The sequence below is a fragment of the Strix uralensis genome, chromosome Z, assembly GCF_047716275.1.
Source record: "Strix uralensis isolate ZFMK-TIS-50842 chromosome Z, bStrUra1, whole genome shotgun sequence".
Lineage (NCBI taxonomy): Eukaryota > Metazoa > Chordata > Aves > Strigiformes > Strigidae > Strix > Strix uralensis.
Genome location: NC_134012.1, coordinates 75968628 through 75982661, shown reverse-complemented (window position 1 = coordinate 75982661; position 14034 = coordinate 75968628). Strand labels below are relative to the sequence as shown.

The 14034-nt window shown below is 36.9% G+C and overlaps 1 protein-coding gene across 12 annotated transcripts in view; it reads left to right on the top strand.

Annotated features, from left to right (window-relative positions):
- The first annotated feature begins 759 nt into the window (after window positions 1-759).
- Window positions 760-14034, top strand: part of AOPEP (aminopeptidase O (putative)) — a 235091-nt gene continuing 221816 nt past the window's right edge. For 9 of the 12 annotated variants that reach the window (XR_012627089.1, XR_012627090.1, XM_074856095.1 and 6 more), the window contains exons 1-3: window positions 760-811; window positions 2305-2375; window positions 4206-4269. The gene's annotated coding sequence lies outside the window, so the exon portion shown is untranslated. Of the gene's footprint in view, window positions 812-2304; window positions 2376-4205; window positions 4270-9749; window positions 10725-14034 lie in introns of those variants that run through there. The other 3 variants (XM_074856091.1, XM_074856093.1, XM_074856100.1) reach the window with 3 other exon arrangements.

The window sequence follows — 14034 nt, the reverse complement described above, 5'->3', positions numbered from 1 at the left end:
GCAGGGTTGACTCAATGCTAGCAACCGTTGGGTATTTTTAGTGGCTATTCCGTTTGTTGAGAGAAGTAACGGAACAATTTGCCAGTGAGAAGCATCCTTGGCTTGCCTGGGAGCCAGCAGGTATCTCCAGCACCCAGCCAGCTCTGAGACAGAGAAGCAGTGGGGCTGTGCCAGCAGCTGATGAGCGACGAATCGCCCCAAGAGCTTGACCATTCACTGCCAATCTAAACGACAGAATGATGTATCTAATTAAGTCTGTGATGTAAAAAGAAATGCTTTTATTTATATCCTAAGCTGAGGTCAGTGAGATTTTGTCTGCCTTGCATACCAATGGCAGGGCTCCACCTTACTGAGCAAAAACCAGTCCGTTTCTCCATCCCGTGATCTTAACCTGCCTGCAAAGGCTGGTACAAGCAGCCAAGCGATTCTGACGCAGGAAACTACCACCCGTTATCAGAGGGCCGGTTTCTGCCCTTGTCCCCCATCCCTCGCTCCCTGGGAGTGGGAAGCTCAACCGCAAGACGAGGCCAGGTCCGTCGGTAAGAGGTGTGTTGGCCTCACTCAGCCCCACCGCGCCTCGCGGGAGGGTGCCCCGGGCGGCCGCAGTGACCAGCGCCGCCAGCCCCCGCGACGAACCGCCGGCCAGGGCAGCCCGATACCAGCCGCCTGCCCGCCGCTGAGGAGCCTGCGCGCGTCCCACCGCGGTGGGCGGGGCGGGGCGAGTAGGGGCGGTGCCGGGTGTCTGAGGTCATCAAAAGGCGCCGCGGCGGGGCTGGAAGGTGGAGGCGGCTTGGCGTGAGCCTCCCGGCAGGTAATGGCCGTGGCTTTTGGGCGCTCGGAAGGGAGGGGGTCGGTAGCAGCTGTTCGTCCCACTCGTCCCGTTTGCCCTCACGCGCCTCCGCATGCACCGTGTGGCCCCAGGAGCTGGCACGCTGGAGGTGAAGCAGCCACCGCCGATGTTGGCTGCCGTGGTACGCGCTCCATCTCCTGCCTTCCCCCCAGCCCCGTCCTTCTGGCCTGGCGTGGCGCAGGGGGCGTGAGGTGCAGCCGGGTGCCCCGTAAGGGCTGAGCCGTGGGCAGCTGAGCGTGCCGGCTTCTCTTGTCCCGCAGCGTTTCCCACCTCCCGTGTTGGGCCGATCCGCCAAGCCTCCTGCGAGACCCTTCTGGAAGTTACAAAGTTACCGCCCCTGCCTTCTTTTATAAACTGAGCTGCTGCAGCTGGAGGGGAGTAAGCAGTAGAGTGATCAGAATGCAAAATAGTAGGGGTCGTGCCGCCAGCAATACCTGTCGTCTTTTTTCACACTACACAGCTTGAATCAGTGCCCTGCTTGTAGGACTCTAGTTTTAAGTATAATTTCCTGAAAGAACGATAAATGTAGTTCTGTGCAAGCTTCTCAAAGCTGATTGGCAAGCTTTTCCACTTGCTGGCCTCTGGCACTTGGAAACCTATATGTGAAAGTCAGCTTAATGAATGGCATTTTGTAATTCATCTGCGGATTTCAGTTTTGTTGTGTGTTAGGTGCTTTACTTGTCCCTCACAACTCAGGACAGTGCTTAGTTTTACAAAGGTCAATTTGAGTGACTGAGGTGGCTTCCCAATGTCAACATTGTAAAGAGAAGACTTTTTCTGATTCCAGCCTTAAGGAAATAGTTCTTTCACATTGTAGGTAGTATTTATAAATGACAGCTGCATTGAGGTGAAAACAATCATTCAGTTTCAGCACAGATTTGATTTGGACACTTCCTAAGTGTGAATATTTTCACTTTCATGTTCCATCTCCTTAAAAGAAGACACACACATCCTTTCCTTGTGTATTTTGAGTGGAAATAAAATCCAAGGTAATTTTGCCCCTCTAATGCTGTTCAGCTCTCCCCAGAATCACTGAGGTTGAAGGGGACTGCTAAAGATCATCTAGTCCAATGTCCTCACTCAAGCAGGGTTAGATATAGCTGGCTGCCCAGGACCGTGTCCACCTTGGAATCATTTTGCAAAATAAAAAAATTGAAAATTCCATCCTTACACAAATGGGTAAGGACAACTGTGGGTAGAGACTTGTAAAATGTTTAGGTGCATGTATTTGGGCTCTGTTTAATGATTTTAGCTACTTGGTCACTACTGTAATACAAAGAACTGCCAATGGACTAAAGAGAGTTTATTTGGAATATCAGGATGCTCTTCTAGCTCATTTACTGATAGTAAGTTATGTTTCTGTCTCAACTTTTGGTTAATTATGTGTTTTTCTTCAGGAATGGGTATTTGGAGTTGAGAGGGGACTTTGAATTTTGGTCTTTCCCTTATTTCAGCTGAAAGAAAGGAGTTTCCTACCTTGACTTGTAACACACGGGAAGCAACTTCCACTGCTGCTAACTTCTTGGTAAAGAAGGTCTTCCATTATACTCATTATTTCTGTAGTTTTGAGACTTAAAAGGAGGCTTCTGGGAAGGTACCAATTGCTTTGGCAAGGGATATTACTAATTGAATTAACTTTCACATCAAAGCCTCATTACAATCTGTGTTGGTTTTCTTGTGATGCAGAATGAGGTCTACAAACTCTTTTGTATGGATTGGTTTACAGTAGTTTAACAGCAGCAAATGTTTCTGTTCGTTTGTTTAAGCCTTACTTTCATCTATAGAAGAACTCATTCCTGTCTTAAAAAGGCTTAAGATGGTTTAGCTATTTGTGTTAGCTATGTGGAATAAAAATAAGTTTGTAATTACCAAAAATTATGTATGCATGTTACTTGATATTTAAAAAGTTACTGTTGATGCTGATGCTCAAAACTGACTTCTTGGTAAGATCTGTGTCTTATATTGTGTGAAAAAATTTATAAAACTTGATTTGGAAGAAGCTTCCTTGAAAGCAGTTTAAAGGAAATTAGTTATAAACCTCTTATAATTATTAAAGAGAGTGTTTATCCAGAAATCTCCTTTTCTTTTTCATTTTTTAATTTCTTTAAATGCTAAGTGGAGAGCATTGTAGGTTATAATTCTAACACCTGCATGTTGAAAGCAACTGAGTTAGCTTTTATGTATGGACAAAGGAAATTATGCTTAACTGAAGGTGAAGAGAAACCAAATGGCTTTATTTTGCGCTGTCTTTAACATGGGGTTAAAAAGCTGGTGGTGTGTAAATGTGTAGCATCTGGATATTGGCCAGTGACATGTTGGGAAAGTGTGTGGTGCTGAAATACTTCTACACCTTTTGAAGAATATAATGAGTGCATAATAAAACAAGTTGGTGTCTGTGCTTCAGACATCCTTGTTTGCAGCCCAGAATATTAGCTTAAATTACCAGTTTGGCAGCATGTACCAGGCTATGGGCTAGAGTGACTGTGCGTCTCTGTTGACTGTTGTTCAAAGAGGGGTGATTCTGGCAGAACCAGCAGCTGGGAGAAATGTGTTCAAACAGACCTAGCATAACTTCGTACGGTTTGTCTGACTGTCCTTAGTTTTCTAGGAAACTGTATTTGCGTAAATATCTATTTAATTGCTTTAATTAGCTATTATTTCAGAGAATGAGTTTGTGTACTGTCTGAAAAACAGAAAAGCTGAGATAGAAATGGCCTCTGTCTTGGGGATTGATTCCTGCTACTTTGTCAGTATTTGTGCATGAATAAGTTTGTGCAACTCTGATTTTGCACAATAAAAAATATTGGTAGAGTTTTAAAGGCATTAACCAGTTAATGTATTCAAATTTTTGGAACAGCTTTTAAGTTGGGAGTTTTCTGGGGCTTGGCAGATGTCAAATACAGAGCTGTAACTGCCTGGTCTGGTTGGAGATCAGTTTTCTTGATCTTCTCTCATACAGTCCTCTCTTTCATTCATTTTTGTTTTCTGAGATTTTGGAAACGCATGAAAAGAAACAGCTACAGTGTGCTCTGAAATAAGAGGTATTTTGTGTACGCTTACAAAAGAACATGTTTGGCATAGTCCTACATTTTACCATGAAGACCTATCTTAGACGATTGCATTTTGCACCTACCTTTCATTGTTGTGTATTAACAATGTAAGACAGTTTGTCACTGGCTGATCTGTCAGGAGTGCAATGAAATAAAGCATGTGCTTGGAAAGGAAATGGGTGAGTCAGGGCATTCTGGATAGTACATTTCTAGCTTGTGACACTATATTATGGAGTCATCTATAATGACCATGTATCTTCTCTGTTTTTCAAGTTTTGGTTTTTTTTTTTTTTTTTTTTTTTTAGGTTTGTAAGCCTTTCATTTGCTTCCACCTAGCAGTGCCTGTGCTGGACCTCCCAACAAGTTCAGGTGGTTTTCTGATTTTCTCATGTGGATTATTAGTGTTAGAAAAGAATTAGACTGGAATAGTTAGTTGTTAGCAATTGAAAATAACAGCTTCCTGGAGTAATGGAACATAAGTATCAAGCAGCAAAATTGATCATTCTATTTTTAATAGGCTATTTATAGGTTTAACTAGACTGCTTTGCATAACAGTTGTTGTTCTCGCTTTCTTAATTTACTGTTTGTAATGGGTATTTTCCCAGAGTAGTTCAGTTCTTTTCCACTTTCACTGTAGGATGGGATTATGTTTTCAAATTCTTCCCTTCTCCTGTCTCTTTAATTCACTTTCCTTTTAACTGTAACAACCAAAACTGCATTACTGTGTATTTTTTACCACAGAGAAACATTTTTTGCTATAGATATTTTAGGAAGTTTATTCTCTAATCTTATCTACTTTGCAGCAGTGTTTTATTTTGCCTGGAAGGTCTTTTCTCGGGTTTGCTTTCAGAGACATATGATTCTAATTCAGGCTGATGCTTTCTGGATTAAGTGGAGAAGCAATGTTATACAAATATCATTCCATGAAGGATCGCTTCTCCCCTGTTTCCCATTCTTTGTGCCTTTTATGCAACCCTGTTATGCACAGATGATCAAGAGTGACTCTATTCATGTTGGCCACCATCTGCTATTATTGTTTTTTCTTTTGCAAACATCTATCTTCTAAAATATTAAAACATATAACCAATTAGCTTTCCTTATATTTTTATGAGTTATGAAGGTGCATTGAATGTGACATCTGTTTTTAAAATGTACTAGTAATTTGCTACATCTTTGTGTATAGAAGAGCGACAGGAAACAGTGTTTGTAAAATGATCATCAAGAGTAACCACAGGTAGTGTTACAGTACCTAATTTGTTTTCATGCTTAGAATTCAGCTAGTGAACTCCTTTTCTAAAGGTGATATGCATTACTTTCAAAAAAATGAAAGCCAGATAATCATATTATGGACACAATATAGCAAAAAATATTACAAAAGACAATGTTATGTAAGAGAAGTATCTCAAAAATATGTCAAATAATGTCTCTAGTGTCTTCTCTATGATGACAGTATCTTGATATGTGCATAAGGTAGTGAGGAACTTGTCATATCAAATCCAAGGAATACTGACTCAGAACAGTGTATTCAGGAAAGACTAGTAAAAGATGTACTGTTTGCATATATGAAGCTTGGATATGTATGGAGAATTCCAAGGTGTACAGCAAGGATATTGCTTCAGCAGTTGAGGTAGTATGTTTCTTGTATTATATGAACACCACAAGGACAATTTATTCTTTTAACCTGTTAAGGGAGAATGAAAGGAAATGCAGAATGAATAGAAGTTTAGTTATAAGAGTGTATTAGATAGCTGGATCACAAAATAAAGCAAATGATACCTGTGTGCTTTGACATTTGTATGGCAAAATGCATACCAATGGCTTTTGATTGTCTGGAAAACACTTCAGAGGTATTTAAACCACTTTAGTAACAACCCAACATACATTACATCAGTGTTCAAGAAATACATGAGGTATGAATATATAGGCAAGACTATATCTTTCATATTCCACCTCCTTCCCCTGTGAAAATGAGGAAAATGTTGAATGACAAATGCTAGTCTGAATTAGTTCCATGATCATACATGGTTTGGGAGTCAAGTTAGTTATACTTGATCTGAATCTGTATTCAATTAGTCAGAAAAAAGTAGGGGAGAATCCTGCCTTTGTGTACCTAGGCTTGACTTGCAGATGCGCATAATGTTGCAGGTCCTATTGATTTCCTTAGGATTTTGATAAGCTGTATTTTAGTACTTGCGGTAGAAAAGATGTTGGTGGGATAATTATGATTTTTGTACATTTTTGGGAATACTTGATTGAAGAAAAGATAAAAGTTGCATTTAATCAAGTTCAGTTAGAATCAAGTGGTAAATTAAATTATTATATACAGCCTGTTCTATTAAACTCCCCATATTATCACATATTTATGAAAAGACATCACAGTTCAAATAAAGAGAACATGGAGATTACAAAGCATGTTTGATTGTTGCACAGCTACACTTTTTCCCCCTCTTTTTCCTTCTCACCTGTCTCTTGCACCTGTCAGTACAACTTTTGACTTCTGTGAGTGCTCACATTCTCTCTGTCTCATCTTGCTGACATAGGCATGTTGGACCAATGAGGGACAGTCTATGTGTAGATGTTAAACTAGAAACAAAGTATCATCATGTTTTTTACAATATTGTTGAAATAGCAGTACTGATTGAAAGCAAAGGTAGAGATGCCTAGCATTTAAATATATGCAACTATATATATATGTATATCTTTTTGTCCTGTTCAGTTATGGGTTTTCACAATGGTCCCTTTAAGCAATTTTTAAAATAATTACCTTTTTGCTCTGATATTGCATTCTGCAGTAATTTTTGAAGTAAATCCTTCCTTTATCAATTTTTGTCTTTTTTTTCACTCAGTTTGATTTCTGGTTTGATGTGATACCTGTGTCATCTGTTTCATTGCTACAGAGTTTGGGTGTATAGTCACTAATTGCCTTGACCTTTTACTTTTTTTCTTGGTACTAAAAAGGCGCTCTGTTTAAGTGGCCAAATAAACATTTCATTCTTGTCTTTTCTTCTTGGATTAAAACTGAGACATTAAACTGAGACGTTCTTCCAGGGTGGTTGGGATCCAATATTTGATAAGCCAAGCACAGCCTGAAGGAGGAGCAGATATCCATCTTGTCTGGAATGCAACCATTTATCCATGTATTTTAACGTCATAAAATTAACAGTGCTGTTGATGACAATGCATCTGTTCATCTCATGTCAAGTTAATTCTTATGTAACATGGCTTTGGGCCCAAATGAAACATTTAAATTATCTTTCTATCTTTTAATCAGGTGACTATCATATATATGCCTTAAAATATTTCTATGAGATTGTTCTAAATTCTGAGTAGCCTTATACTGTTTTTCTGTATTGCAAATGGTGTGCGCTTTCCAAAAATGCATCATTTTACCATTAAATTTCTTGTTAATAAAACAGGTATAAATAAAATAGGATTAAAATGTATAACTGTTTTGCAGCTCTATTAATACTTGTTTTTTAAAAAAATCTGGAAAATACATTGTGTTAGCACTGATTATATTTATTTTCTATAAATTTTGGTCTGATGTGAGTCTGAAGTTGTAAGAAGAATAGTTTAAAGACAGTGTGTGTTGTTTGTATTTTATAATCACTTATAATTTTACAGAGGGAATTTTATTGCATATGTACCCAGTTGATTTAATGTGTAGTGGTGTAACATTACCCCTACATAAGAGGGCACACTAAGTCCTCTGGAATAGAATTACAGAAAACCTTTTCAGTTAGGGTAAATTAATATCTGCAAAGAAAATAATAAAAGCACACATTGATTATGGTACTATATATAATTTAAAAAAATGTTTTGTATGAATATTTTATATATGTTCCAGAAAACGTTAACTAATCTTACCTTAAAGTCCTTTTGATTTAGTTCAGTGAATATTGTGAAGTACTGTAACTGAAGATTGCATTGTTGTTGAAGCTGGTTTAAAGAAAAGTAGAAAGTAATCTAACACTCATGTCATCATTTCTTTCTTACCATAGTGTGTTATAGTGGAAAGATTATAAATGCAGGAGTTCCCATAGTGAAGTGAAGTTCCAGGACTCTTATACAAACATGTAATGATCTGAAAAGCTTTTAAAAATTCTTATTAACTTTTGATAAAGTTCTTTCCTGTTCACATTGCAGGTTTTATTTTGTGTTCTCTCTTTGAAACAAGCACAATGCTTCTCTGCTTCCATCCCTAAAATTTATGTATGGGAAGAAATTTTTTAAAGATATATTAGTGTCACTTGAATATTTTTTTTGTCCTTGAGCTTCATCTTAATTTATTACTGAAGTAACAATTGATTTAAGTTTTAAGGACCATTTTCCCCATGGTCTTTTCTGTATTACTGTTAGCTTTGTAATTCTGTTTCAGAGCTTTTTAGTATTGTTAGAGGAAGTAAATAATTAGACTTCACTATGCATTTGGGCTTCTGTTCATCTCCCAATTCCCATCCCCCTCTTCCTAAGAAGACATCTAATGGCCCAGTCTCTTAAAATTAAAAGTATGAAGTACTATCTCTGTAGATCTGTATCTCTGGAAATCTGTCATATATTTTGCAGAAGATGTCTTAAGATGCCTTTAAAAAGATTCTTAAGGAATTTTCTTTCTAAAACCAATCAATGCAGCCAGTGTTGTCTAGGCATCTTCATTTTTACAAACAATTAATGTTTTTAAGTAGCCACTCTGTATACTGTGTGGAAGATCACCCTAATACTATAGCAGTGAAATACACACTAAAGCTAAATTCTATGTGGAAAATAAACTGCTGACTTTAGAAACAGAGATGTAGTCTGGCTACTTCACATATAATCTGTTTTGCGGATTTCTGGTTAACTTGACCCTGGAGCAGAAGAGTAATACTTTGTTTGTCCTCTTGTTATTTCAGCTACATTCTAGACTTCTACTGAAATCCTGGGAGTGTATTTTGGTATACTCATTCTTTAAATGATGTATTTCTATTCTTATTCTTTATTTGCTCCTTAGCTTTTCATTTACTGTTTCAGTTCAGCAACAACAACTAAGCAGCTCTGAAGAATATAAAAATTACCATTTTTTGTATTTTTAAAAAAGTTAGCTCTATGTAAAGTAGTATGATATGGAATGTACTTGTATTTGCAAGGCAGCCTATTATCTTTTTGCTTGTCTTTTCTCTTTGCCTCTCTAAGAAGTGTCTGGCTTCATTTTCTGTACACACCCCTTTAGGTACTGGGATATAGCAGGTAATCTAACTGCCTCATCTCAAGGCTGACGAGACCCAGTGCCATCAGCCTCTCCTCCTACATTTGTGTGCTTCAGTCCTTTAGTCATGTTAGGGGCTCTGCTAGGCCTATTTGGTCAATGAAATTGCAGTTTTTCAGTATGCTTATTATAAACTTAGTTTCTTTCCAGAGGATTAAGTGAATTGTTAGGCAATCAGTTTATGAATATTTAGTGGAAAAAAACATGCGGTAGAGGCTTGTCAGAAGTTAAAGTTGTTTAAAAATAATCTGATTGGTTTCTCTTACTAAACAACTGAGCTATTAGATAATGAAGAAATAGTCTTGCTTTGCCTTTGAAAGGACTGGTTTGTCCTATATAAACTTTCTTTAATTTGCTTTTGAATTTAATTTTTAATTTTTTTTTGCTTGTAATTTCAAAACCCAGCAAATAAAACTCTCAAGACCATTTTCAGCATTCACCAGTGATTTCATTTTTAACTCTGAGGGCATTTTAAATTTATTTCAACATACTTAAATGTAGTTGAGTCTGTGCTGGCTTTTGATAAATTTGGATATGGCCTCATGCTGGGTTTAAGTCTGACCCAGTCTGAACTTCTTCCCAAAGGGTGATCATATTGTGTCCACAGCTGTGTGTTCCTGCCTCTTCCCTTGAGTTGTCCTCTGCATTTGTAGCTTCATAGGAAGGAAGGCTGTGCAGAGATCTGAGGAATAAAGACACATTTCCTATCGTGGCATCTCAGGCTAGGATTGATTTAGTTTTGTTGTGAACACACATGCTTGTGTTTTATGCTTGCATTAGTCAAGTGACTGGATGGGGTCAATCTGAAGAGGTCACAAGCACTTTGGAATTCACAATATAAGTAATTTTTAAAAATGAATTGAAAACATTAAGTTGAAATTCAATAGCTGTAAGTACAAATTATTGCAGAAAGAGAAGTTCAGTGTGCAAATAAAAAAATAGGGATAAGCTCAGGGAATTGTTTTGTGGTTATTAGCAATATCAGTTCAAGTTTAATAGCGCAAACACTGAGATTTAGAGGCTGAGGTTGCAAAGAAACACCACTTCAAGCTTAGCAATACAAGTATTTATTGTCTTTCTTGTTGGGGCTCTGCTGCCTCTGTGGATCTGTCGCGTGACCATGCTATGTAAATGGTCTTAATTTATCATGGGCAAAATGAGCTATTTTGACTTGGAGCACAATTTAAACTTTCTTTTAATAATCTGCCTTTTCTGAGCTGGTGTGTTGAGTGATTGGAGAGATGGAAGAGTGACCTCCAAGTGGAGGTGGGGGTCAGAAGGGGTGAGGAGCAAATAAGTGCTTCCACGGTATAACTAGGTTCTCTTTATACAAAACTTCAGGGAACATGAATTTACTGAAGCTTAGGAAAAAAAAAATGTTTACAGGAAAGAATGTTTAATTAAATATTATAAAAAAATGGATCATGGTAACTAGTGAAACTGAGCAATTCCCTTCTGCAGAGGTATTTAAAGACAATAGAGGAGTGTTTCACATACTTCTGTCTCATCTCAAGGGAAAGAACAAGATTCTTCCAGTGAGGACTCTTCCAGACAATATAATTAATCTGTCAGATATGAGGTATGTATACAGTAGTAGAGGCGCAAAATAAATAGACCAAACAAATAAACTGGATATACCTTGAGAATATTTAAAATAAATCTAGAGTTTGGATGACATGGGTGAGAAAGGCCAGATGTGGTAGAAACAACACAGTTGGCTGATGAAAATACATTTGGATATGAATGAAAGGTAACCTGACAAAATTCTTTTTTCACACATACAGGGCACATTTTAAATAGCTCCCTGCGTGTATTTGAAAATTATGGCTTTTAATGAGTATTGGGTATGTATTTCAAGCAGTGCAGATATTTAGAGTCAGGTTATGAACTTTCTAAATATTTTAAAGGAAGCAAAGTAGACTAGGGTGCACAGTTAATTGGGGCAAATATGAATAGGAGCGGGCAAGAGCTCAGTGTCCCATGCCTTATCAATACTGTGGAACCTCAGAGAGTGATGTAGCAGGAGTGTTCTACTAATAGCTAGCATTATTTTGTACGACTAAATATTTCCATATACAGAGCTCTGTACATTTTTTAATGTCTCATTGCTTGCCCATAAAGCAGAGAATGCTGTGGTAGTGTGCTAACCACATACTCTTTGCAAATTCATCATAATAGCTTCTAATGAAATTATCAAACCATTCTTCAAAACCACCTGATTTTCAACTTTTACAACCTGACATGCATATTTATATTCTCTGAAATTTCTAATCTGATACTTTTATTGAAGTTTTAACACTTAAGAAGTGTCAGCAGTTGAAAAATCTAATAGGGATGAAGGAAGCACCTAATTACCATTATAAAGCTAGCATTATTTGTGGCAGTTTCTTTACAGGGCTATAGTGCTAGACAGAGTTGTGACTAAGCATTTTTTTAGGACTTTTTTCTTCTAAAATCTGAACCTAGATACAGTGTTAAGAAATGTTTTTATCAGTTTTCTTATTTTATACAATTTTATATTGCAGAGAGTTAGGCTTCTGCTTTTCAGCAGGTAGAAGAAAATCTCTGTTTCTGCTAACAAGCCTTGCTAATGAATAATTATATACTTCTCAGCAAAGGGCTTTATCTCTGCAGTTGCACACGCATATTCCCAGTGGGTTTTTGAATTTCTAGAAGAGTTTTTCATTATCACATTGATAAGGAAATCATGGCAATAATGAATGTAGAGTCCCTGCCTCCAGAGAATGGTAGTATATAGTGGAGACACAAAATGAAGGAGAGAGCTTATGTAATAAATGATCAAAGCAATGACACTCATAGCAGCTTCTTTCCAATTTGTCTTAAGTGTGGTGGTTTTCTATATGCTATGTGTGCACTATTGCTACTGGGAGAAGGGTGTTGAATTGTGCTGTAGCAGAACTTTTGTGAATGAGTTCTTCACTAAGTTAAGAACTGTCCAGTGCAAGAATGTTAGTGGACAATTTCTTTACAGCAGAATTAACAGACAAGTAACAGCATGTGAAGCATCTCTGATGCTTATTTAGAGTTCCAAGGTTGACTTTTAAGATTCTTTTACTGCTTTTTAGCATTTACTTTAGGCCACTTATTTATATTACAGAAATAGATATGTCTAAATTACTGTAATTGAAATTATACAGCTATGACCAAAAATAGTTTTAAACTTAACTCTAAAATTGAATTATTTTAATTTTTTTTGTTTTATAGTATGTTTCTGATATTTCTTAATCTGTACAACTGCACAGTAGTATAAACTGCCTAAAACAAACATTGCTGCTGTGCATGATCATGAAACACTAGAGAAGAGGGAAAGAAAGTAATTTAATTTATAATTTCTATTCTGTTAACTGGATTTTTGGCATGTTATTTAGTGAGCAGTAATTCTTTGGAGGCTCCAGGCGTAGACCAGATAGTATAGAAGTGACATTTTAAAAAAAAAAGTCAGGTTTTTTGCTTTTATACATTTTTTTTCCTCCTCTGAATTCAGTGTATGTATGTTTGCAGCTGGATATTGAAAAACCAGTGCTGAAGCTCTTATCAAATATGTTTGGTTTAGCTAGAAGCAGGTACACTATGAACTATCAGAACTTCAATTAACATCATATAGACAGAAATTCATACTGGGGATGTGTATCCCAAGATTGACAAGTGAGTTCATGGTCATATATTTCCTTGGTTTTCTTCAGTGTTCTTTTTAATATAATTTTCCACCTGTTGTTGCACATTATACCATCTGAAGTCTTTATACTCCACAGTTGAGTAGTGGAGTTTGCTGTGCCTTCATAATGTAACTCCTACTTTTAAAAAGCTAAAATTGGTGAAATTATTACAAAACATTTAAATGAAAAGGATGCGCGATTACCCTGTCTTAAAACTGTGGTGTGTAAATTCAGTTTCTTTCGTGCTTAGGAAAGCTCTAAATAGGACTAACTCAAATTGCTTGAGACACCACCTCACTTCATAGGATGCAACTTCCAGTGTGAGGCTTTAGTGGAGAAGTAAAATTATCATTTGTAACAGAAGTATGCTTTGAACAGAAGACAGAGCTTTTTGCTAATTCAATATCAATATGATATTATCAAAATACAGTACAAAAATACAAAGATAATTGAATAAGTTCCCAACACTGTCAGAATAGAATAGTGTACTGACGACTTTGTTGCACAGTTCTGTTCTGTAGACTCCTTAAAAATATTTCATTAAAAAATTCTTCGGAGTTTCAGGAGCCGAGACACCTGAAAACAGCCATTTAAATTCACTTATTAGTGCTTGGAGATAGAGAGGCTACCTACAGTTTTTGAAAGCTGAGATATCTAAAGTTAAGGTGATTTTGAAACAGAATTAAACAGACACAGTGTTATATCTGAATTAACATTCAGTGTCAGAGGGTATGCAGTAATAGTTGTTACTTGTCTACAAGTGTGTTCCTCTTGTCTGTTGCTCTGTTTGTAAACATGATCTGTTGTGTCATCTCTGCTAAACAGAAGTGTTGATCTGAAACTTTCAACTGTAGAAAATTAATGTCTGTTCTGTGTAGTTTTTAGCTTCATTGGCTTTTGTTTTCAATTGTCTCTCAAATATCACAGGTTTCATGTTTTGTTATTAATAGTTTTAAGAGGATTTATATTTATATAATTTAATTTTTTGGTAATGCTTCAACTGATTGTGGTTTTTTTTTTTTTAATTTGGAGGGAGTTTACTTGTCTGGCACTATTTGTCACCTCTTAATCTGCCCTGTTAAGTAATGTTAAATAAATCTAAATACAAACTAAATGCAGCTTTGTAGGCATTGAACTGCAGCTTTACTGTTTATTTTAAGGTGTTCAGAGATGCTTCTTAACATGGTAGCTGAGAATGTAATGTAAATTAGT